At 44.6% G+C, this 7,904-nt stretch overlaps 1 pseudogene; it reads right to left on the bottom strand.

The window, feature by feature from the left end:
• Window positions 1–7,289: 7,289 nt before the first annotated feature.
• LOC112550719 lies at window positions 7,290–7,443 on the bottom strand (annotated as a pseudogene).
• Window positions 7,444–7,904: the final 461 nt, after the last annotated feature.

The raw sequence follows: 7,904 nt of genomic DNA, 5'->3' as shown, positions 1-7,904 counted from the left end.
TTCCTGCTTTTGGGGTGGATTTTTTACACTCTCCTCCTAAACAGCAGTGTTGTAGAAGTTTGCTCCTAGGGCTATTCTAAAGTCATAACTATGCTCACAAACGGGACGAATGCATGATATTATATTTCCTCTTTGATATGCAAGCCTGACAATACCACATTTTTGGAGCATCATGCCCCAGTTAAATAATTCAAACCTGCCTGTTCACCTTTTTAAAACTAGACTATCTCAAACTCAGATCATAGGTTGGATCCTAATAGACAGTTATCCTGTTCTTTGCCTTTAAGTCCTGCCCTTCCTCTACTTCCAGCAAATGCTTAATTTTGCTTCCCTGTCTCTCTCCCAATTTTTGCTCTTTATATAGGTCTATATTTCTTGGGTGGGGGTAAAGTTCAATTCAGTGCAAAAATGTAGAAAAGTGTTGTTTACTTCAGTGGTTCTTCTTTTTATATGATATTTTCAAAAACTCTGCAATATGCTTTTTGGCAGTATGCAACAAGAAAAAAAAATGTTTCTCCTATAACAAATTTGATGGTCTTTGGAAGTTTTTGTTCAGATGCATGGGGCACTGCAAATTATAGAAAATGACGAATGTAATCTATGAGAACTCGAGGGAGTCCATATTCCTCCTTCCTTGTTATCATCACTGAGGTGCTGTCAGTTCTGAGAACAACAAGCCTTTGAGTATTAGTTCTAATTTTTCAATTATCTCAAGCACTTCTATTCCATGGCAGAAATGTTAATGTTTGACTCATTAATGTCTGTGGGTTTGTCTAGGATAAGGTTGCATTTATTGCTGCCAGAGTCACTCACTACAGCCTGCCTGAAGTGAAGTGTTAGTACTTCCCTTTCAATTTACATACATTTTGCATGAAGTAGCATAATTTTGGAGCCTGCTTTTGCATTGCAACATTCTTTCTTGAATGCTTCAGTTACATGATCACAAGTAAGACTGAAGCAGTACTCTGTTGTAAAGTGTAATCTTTGTTTCATATTTAGATACTGCCTTTTCATTTTCATCTGAGAATCACTGGTTTAGGGAGAGAGCAAACACAAGTGTATACTGTTCCTGCTTGAGATGCACAGATAAGTGTCAAATTTAATCATTGCATTGCAGTCCTCTACTCCACTCTTGGATATTAGTGGTGCGTATCTTGTGACACAACTTCTGTATGGCCATTAAAATCCCCACCTGGATATTTTCTCTCTCTAGGATGTGGGTGTTGTGAATTGAACTTGGTGAACTTAGCACTGGCACTCTTGCAAGACTGGGGGACTGGGAGGATAGGGAACAGAGAGGGGCGAAGGGTGGTGGCTTTTGGATAGTCACATTGCCTGAAGAAAGGTGGAACAGCAAGTGCATCTATGAGGGTCAGAAAACTGCTGGAGGTTGTAAGGACTGGCTTAGCACAGGGGCAATGATAATGGGAAGGGTGATACGTTACCTGTCCGATGGGAAGTGAAGGGAGTATCTCAAGTGAGAAGTCCAGTGTCCCCACACATGCACCACTTAGCACCCGCACTCCCAGTCTTCCCAGCCTCTCCAGCAAACCAACCTGACACCAAACTCTCAGGCTCTCAAACTCAGCTCATACAGACACGTACGCACCCACACACGTGCACACTCACACCTACGCACATACATGCACCCACATGCACCACCGTGCACATGCACATACGCACACCCCAAGGTGGTGCCTCACACTGGCTTTTGTAGTGGCCGCTTCACGCCACCTGCCAATCATACCATGGTCCAATCACTGCTTGCACATCTTGATCAATCAAAGTCACTCAACAGTATCATTTTCTTGGACCACTCATATTCATTATCACTTCATAACTTATTAACATAAAGTTCTTGCTCTTTTGTTATACAACAAGGTTTCAACTGTGCATGCCTCAGTTTTCTAAGGAGGTCATAGCCTCATCAAGGTCAGAAGTTTAGATGTTCCAGAGACTTCTAACCTCTAGTCATCCTACACGTGCATAATCACTATTATAATTAGGCCAGGACTCACATTGTTTACAGTTGCACCTATTGCCAAGACAGGCAAAGTGGCAGAAAGGATATCAATGAGGCTTGGTATTAATAGTTGAGGTAATTGGAAACCCTTGATGCTTTTGGTCATTGGAAAACTTCCTGAGATGGACATACTCACTAGGGCTGAGTGAAATTTTGCCCGGTGTTTCATTTCAAAGCTGTTTCAATGTGTTTTGAGCTTGAAACAGTGAAATTGAAATTAACCAAAAGCCTTTGAAACAGCTTTGAAACAGAATAAGGGCACGTAAAATGTTTTGAAAGTTTTGAAACAGTTCGAGTCTCAAAGCCAGTTTAACTTGGCTCAGTGCCGGTCCCAGCTGGTAGCACCAGCCTCCTGTGATCTGGCAGGCAGACTGGGGGCTCACATCCCTGAGAACAGTCCAGCACAGCCTCTGCAGCCCTCCTGGAGGTGTGGGCGAGCCCCTGATCTGACCTGCCGGATCACAGGAGGCTGGTACTGCTGGCTGGGGCCAGAGGAAGCACCGATCTTCCCGGCGTTGGGTGTGGAATAGTCTATGGGCGAAACAGCATTGAAACAGCAAAACAGTTTTGATGAAACAAAATGAAACTCAAAATGAAACACTGTTCCGTTGAAACAGAAGTCAAAGCGGAACGGTGCTGTTTTGCACAGCCCTAATAGTCCCTGAGTTTTCGTAGGTATCCACTCTTGATTGTTGTGGGGCACTAATGAGGAACACCTATGTGCATAGGTGTAGTCGAGGGTGAAAGTGAACAGACTTCAGTTTAGACCTAAGATGAAAAAGCTGTGCCTGTGGGAGGTAAACAGAGACCAAAAGGGTGGAGGGTGTTTAGGTCAAATTATTGTTATTAAACTGACCCAAAAAGCCTGAGAGCTGAAGTGAAGGATTAAGACAGGCATGCTCAGTACCATAGGTAAAAAAACCACTGGTTTATTTACATACAAAACTAATTAAGCCACAGTTCTGTAATACTTTACTCACAATCCCAAGGCATGTTGTCACTGGAGAAAAACTATGCAGGCCTTCTCCATTGTCAGCTGGAATTCTTTGAGATGTGTTAGCCCTGAGATGTTGTTTCTAGTGTGTGTGCATTAGCATCCCTGTTTTACTTCCCACACATTTATAAACTAGCGTAACTAACTATAAAAGGTCCAGCATAGCAAGGAGCACATCATCTGCACACACTGAGAGGACCATTCTCACAGCTGGCTCAATGAGCGCTAACCCCATCAACTGCTTATGCACTAGCCAGAAGGGCTTGACAGTGATGGCATGGCGCTGGATGGACATCAGGCATCCTTGATACACTCCACACCCAAAAGTCATGGCTCTATTAGGGTCTGGCTGAGCTTGACCAGGCACTCCAGACATACAGCACCTGGAGAAACTGCATGGAGTGGGGATTGAAACCAAATGTCCTCAGAGAACCTTTGAAGTAACCATGGTCCATCCTGTTATGCATTCTTCTGATTGAGAGATAGGAAGGTAAATGACTGACCATCCCCACAAGCAAGATTGAGGATGTTCTGGACAAGATACAAGTTGTCAAAGATGGTGCACTGCAGAATTGTGTCCATCTGTTTGGAGTGAATCACGTCCACCAGTAGACTTTAGCTTCAGGAAAATGTCTTTGGCTATGTAACAATGTGGCCTGTCCCCTCTACCCTGTTGAGTAGCTGAAGCTTTTGGGGAGATTCCAATAAGGGAGTCACTCATTGGAAGCTAAAATCCCTAATGAAAAAGAGCAGCAGGGCAGCAATCTATGAGGGAACAATTGTGAGCCTGAAGTAGGTAGTGGGCTCCATCGCAGGTGGACTGCCAGAGCCTCTGCAGCAGCCTGGTGGCAGTGACGAGGCTTCACCAGGGAAGAGCCCCTCAGGACAGCAGGAGTCCATCCCACCGTGGTCCACATCCCCAGCATCATCCAGCAGCCCACCCCTGTCACTTGCTCTGGCTTCATATGTCCCCAGAGGAGGAACTGCCCGTAGTGGGGACAGCATCATGTGCAGGCTTTGCTAGCCCTGGGTGCTGGCTGCAGGAAGGGTAACCGGCCACGCCAGCAGAACAGCAGTTATCCTTGCCCCTGGGCAGCAACCACTTCACTGTGGCATGTGCACCTCTGGTGGTGCAGCCAGAGGCTGGAGTGCTGGGAGCTCTACTCCCAGGCACCACCACCTCACTGCCCCCACCCCGGGAGGGCATACAGAGCACACTGTATGAAGTCTGCACAGGGAAGAGGATGCTTTATTTGTGGTGGGTGGGATGGGTGATGAAGGGGCTTTGTGGGGAGGGGGTGAGAGAGAAACTGTGGTTCAGGAGGCAGTGGGAAATGGGGTATGCTGTGGGGGAGGGAGGGAGGAAGGGTTCTGTTGGGAAGGAGGGCGGGGGACAGGGTCTGTGTTTGTGGAGGGGAATAAAGTGCTTTTTTAGAAAACTGTCCACAGTAATTACAGTGCATCAGAAAAGCCTCCTGGCTTGTGTACAGGACCCTCACGAGTCTTGCATTTCCTTTCTGGGTACTGTTGAGCACCTTTTAGACAGGTTCCCTGAGAATGTGCTAAATTGACTCCTATACTGGGTTCATGATTAGGTTTTCTTCCTTCGTTGAACACAGTCCTGAGGAGGTGGCCTTCATTCATCCATATCAGATTCAGGCTTGGCATAATTAGGTCCTGGCTGGTCAGCATTCCTATGGTCTGATGTATCATTACTGATTGTTGTTGTAGGTCCCAAAGCCAGTGGCTCAGCAACAGGTGGGGTTTCAACCATTGCTTCTGTACTCTGTTCGGCAGTCACCCATGTATCTCATACTTGGTCAATGTGCCAAACAATATTATGTGTCACCTTGTTTGGGCAGGGGCCAATGCACCAAACAATATTAGGTGTCGCTTGCACTGTGTTGTACAAAGGACCTGTTTGCAGACTCACAACCACAGGCTGCCATTTTTTGTGCATGTTTATGGTAAGGTAAACTTTTGAATCTTCTGCTGCCACCTAGAAGTAAGTTTGCACTAAATCAATTTTTGCTAAATCTCTGTTTCCCTGCTAATGTAGCCAACTATCTTTAATTTTGAGATAGGGGTATTTATCAAATTCAATAAAGGATTTATAGTAACCTTAAAGTCACCACATACCCTTACTGCACCACATTTTTTTTACAATTTGCACTATAGGAGTGCCCAACTGACTCCAGGATACTTTTGAAAGTATGCCTTTTGTTTCTAAGCGGTCTATTTCTACCTTGGCATGTAGCGTGTAAGGGACTAGCCAACCTTTGTGAAACTTGGCCTGAGCAATTTCATCTATTATTATCCTGACTTTGATTTGTTTTAAAGTGTTCCTATGCCTTCCCTGAACACTTCATAGGTCTGGTTTAATAGACCTTCTAATTGTTATTTAACTGTTTCTACAGGGACCTTTGAAAGTACCCGTAGCATCTTTACACAATTCCAGTCTTGGGGAATATCTTTTAACCATTCATAACCCCATAGAGTGGGTCCCTGTTTTTCAATGATATATAAGTCTGAGAAGTGCCATTTATCATTATATTCTAGCACTGACACAACACATTTTGGCACAATCTTTTCTCCTGTATATGCTTTTAACAATAGTGCTCTCTTAACCTTGATTTCACATTTTTTAAAGTTTTTTCATATTCTGAATATGAGATACCAGATACCGTAGAGCCTGTATCTGTCACAACCCAAGGGTGTGATTTTTGTTTTTGTGTGTGCTTCGGCACTGCTAAATTATTTTCCCGCCAAATTACAGCTGCTTTGCACGGTGGAGTTTTCTGCTGTAAAGGAGAACTCCGGTGCAACGGAGAATTTTCCTGCCAATTTATGGCTTTCTTTGCATGGTACATTTCTTTTGCATTTCAGAGATGCACGGTGCAAAGGAGTTCCTGCCATTTGTATGTTAATTCGAGCCCCATTATTGGCTGGTGTTAAATTATGCACACGTGGCGGCTAGCAATTGGCTTGCTAGCCATATAAAGAGCTTGGGTGGTTTCCGCCCAAGTTGGAGAGAAAGCAATTGGAGTCCGAGAGGGAGAGCGTGAAGATCTCTAAGCGCTGTGGATCCTTACGAACCCAACGCATTTCTTAAGAAGGTAACAGAGGTCTAAACAGCCTCTGGCCTCTCCCCGTCGCCGAGCGCAATCCTAGATGTATCCCTATCCTATATACTCAAGAACCAAACCCACGGAGCTTCGACAACTCCGTTGGGAAAGAATTGCCGAACCCGCAGAGCCTTAACAACTCCGGGGCCCAAGAACCGAGTTTGTCGTAGTCCTCCAACGAGGACTTAAGTGGAGCTGAACCTGGGAAACTGTCCAGCCTACACCGCGACCATCTTGGGTGTAAGTAAATAATCTTTGAATCAACCACTACGCGTCTGTGACTAATTCTAGCCTGTGTGTGCCTTGCCGCCACACGGTTTCCTCTGACCCCGCAAAGACGGGTCCGCATATCGCTCCTGGCTCGCACATGGCGACATGGACGGGATCGGGAGGCGGCCCGCACAGTATCCAGCTCCATTTTAAACATTTTCCCAGCAACCTGGATGTCAGTCAGATGGATGATTTATCACCCTGCTCAGCCGGTCTAATAAAAGATATCACGTCTACTCAAAGAACCTTGCCTGCTTATAATTTTCCATGTATGGAATCTAATTATTGGAGATTTGCTTTGCATTTGTCTCTCTCCCACTGCTCTAGCAGGGAAAAAAAAGCTAGGGGGTTCAGGTGGCCCCCTGGCCCTCTGCCCCCCACCAACTTCTTCCTACTTTTTCCTTCTGTAGCCCCTTTCTCCCCTTTACTGTCTGACCCTACTCTCCCTGAGCACATGGAAGTAAGAAGCAAATTTGAAAACACTGACGTTCAAATAAACATGCCTATTGTAATTTAGTTAATCCACAACTGATGCATTTTCATTATTTTCTGAAACTGCTGCAAGTTTTATCACAGGTACTCCATAAACACACTTTTAAGCAGCACTTTTTGCCTACTTATATATAGTACAGCCTTTTTTTTTTTTGGCTTAAGAGCAAATTAATTCTGAATTCCAAATCAACTGAGCCAAGCTCAATTATACAAATCTGTGTGGTTGGGCAAGTCTCCTCCCTCCCAGATCCATCAGTCTGGAACTCTGGATACTCCCCGAATCCATGTCAGGTATCATACGTGCAGGCCTCAAGCCCAAAGATGTTGGAGTTCAGATTCTCCCTAATGATGCTTGCTCCTAGCCAAAAGGACAAAAGAGCAAGCCAGGGTGGAAGTGCAAACACAGTTCCCCATTACCACAGAATTGTGCAGTCAAGTTTCATGTATTTGGGAAACTCAGGGGTCAGCCAGCCTAGAATACAATGGACAGGCTTCATCCTGGGAAACTCTTGTTGATCAAGGCATCTCCCAAATGGTATAAACTATACGTGCTATTAGTCCAAAGCCAAAAGGCTCTTTTAGGGTAGCTTGTCACATTTAGCTTTAGGTGAACCTGCTTGAGTGGTGAATTACAGTATTGTTTGAACTTTTATATTAAGCCTTATTTAACCATTACTAAAGTTTTTGTATAGCCTCATTATTATTTGAACTGTTCTTTTGCATTTTGTGTTTTCACTATCAGCTAGCCTTGAGCTCGCTTTCATAGGGAGCTTATGTTCCAGAGTTATCAACATAGGTGTGTGAAATGTAGGCCTTGTTACTAGCTCAAATTAACTGAATTTAGCACTAACTGACTGAATCAGAGGGATGAAATGATTGGTTATGTTAATGAAGGGTGATAAGAGAAGGCCAACTGGGCAGAGTCCAACCGCAGAGCTTTGGGAATTTCTGGTTTTGATGGACAGATCAAATTAAAAGTCCAGGACATGCCCAAATTAAG

The sequence above is a fragment of the Alligator sinensis genome, unplaced genomic scaffold (assembly GCF_000455745.1).
Source record: "Alligator sinensis unplaced genomic scaffold, ASM45574v1 scaffold244_2, whole genome shotgun sequence".
Taxonomy (NCBI): domain Eukaryota; kingdom Metazoa; phylum Chordata; order Crocodylia; family Alligatoridae; genus Alligator; species Alligator sinensis.
The sequence above is the reverse complement of the archived record's forward strand: the minus strand, read 5'-3'. Positions and strand labels throughout refer to the sequence as shown.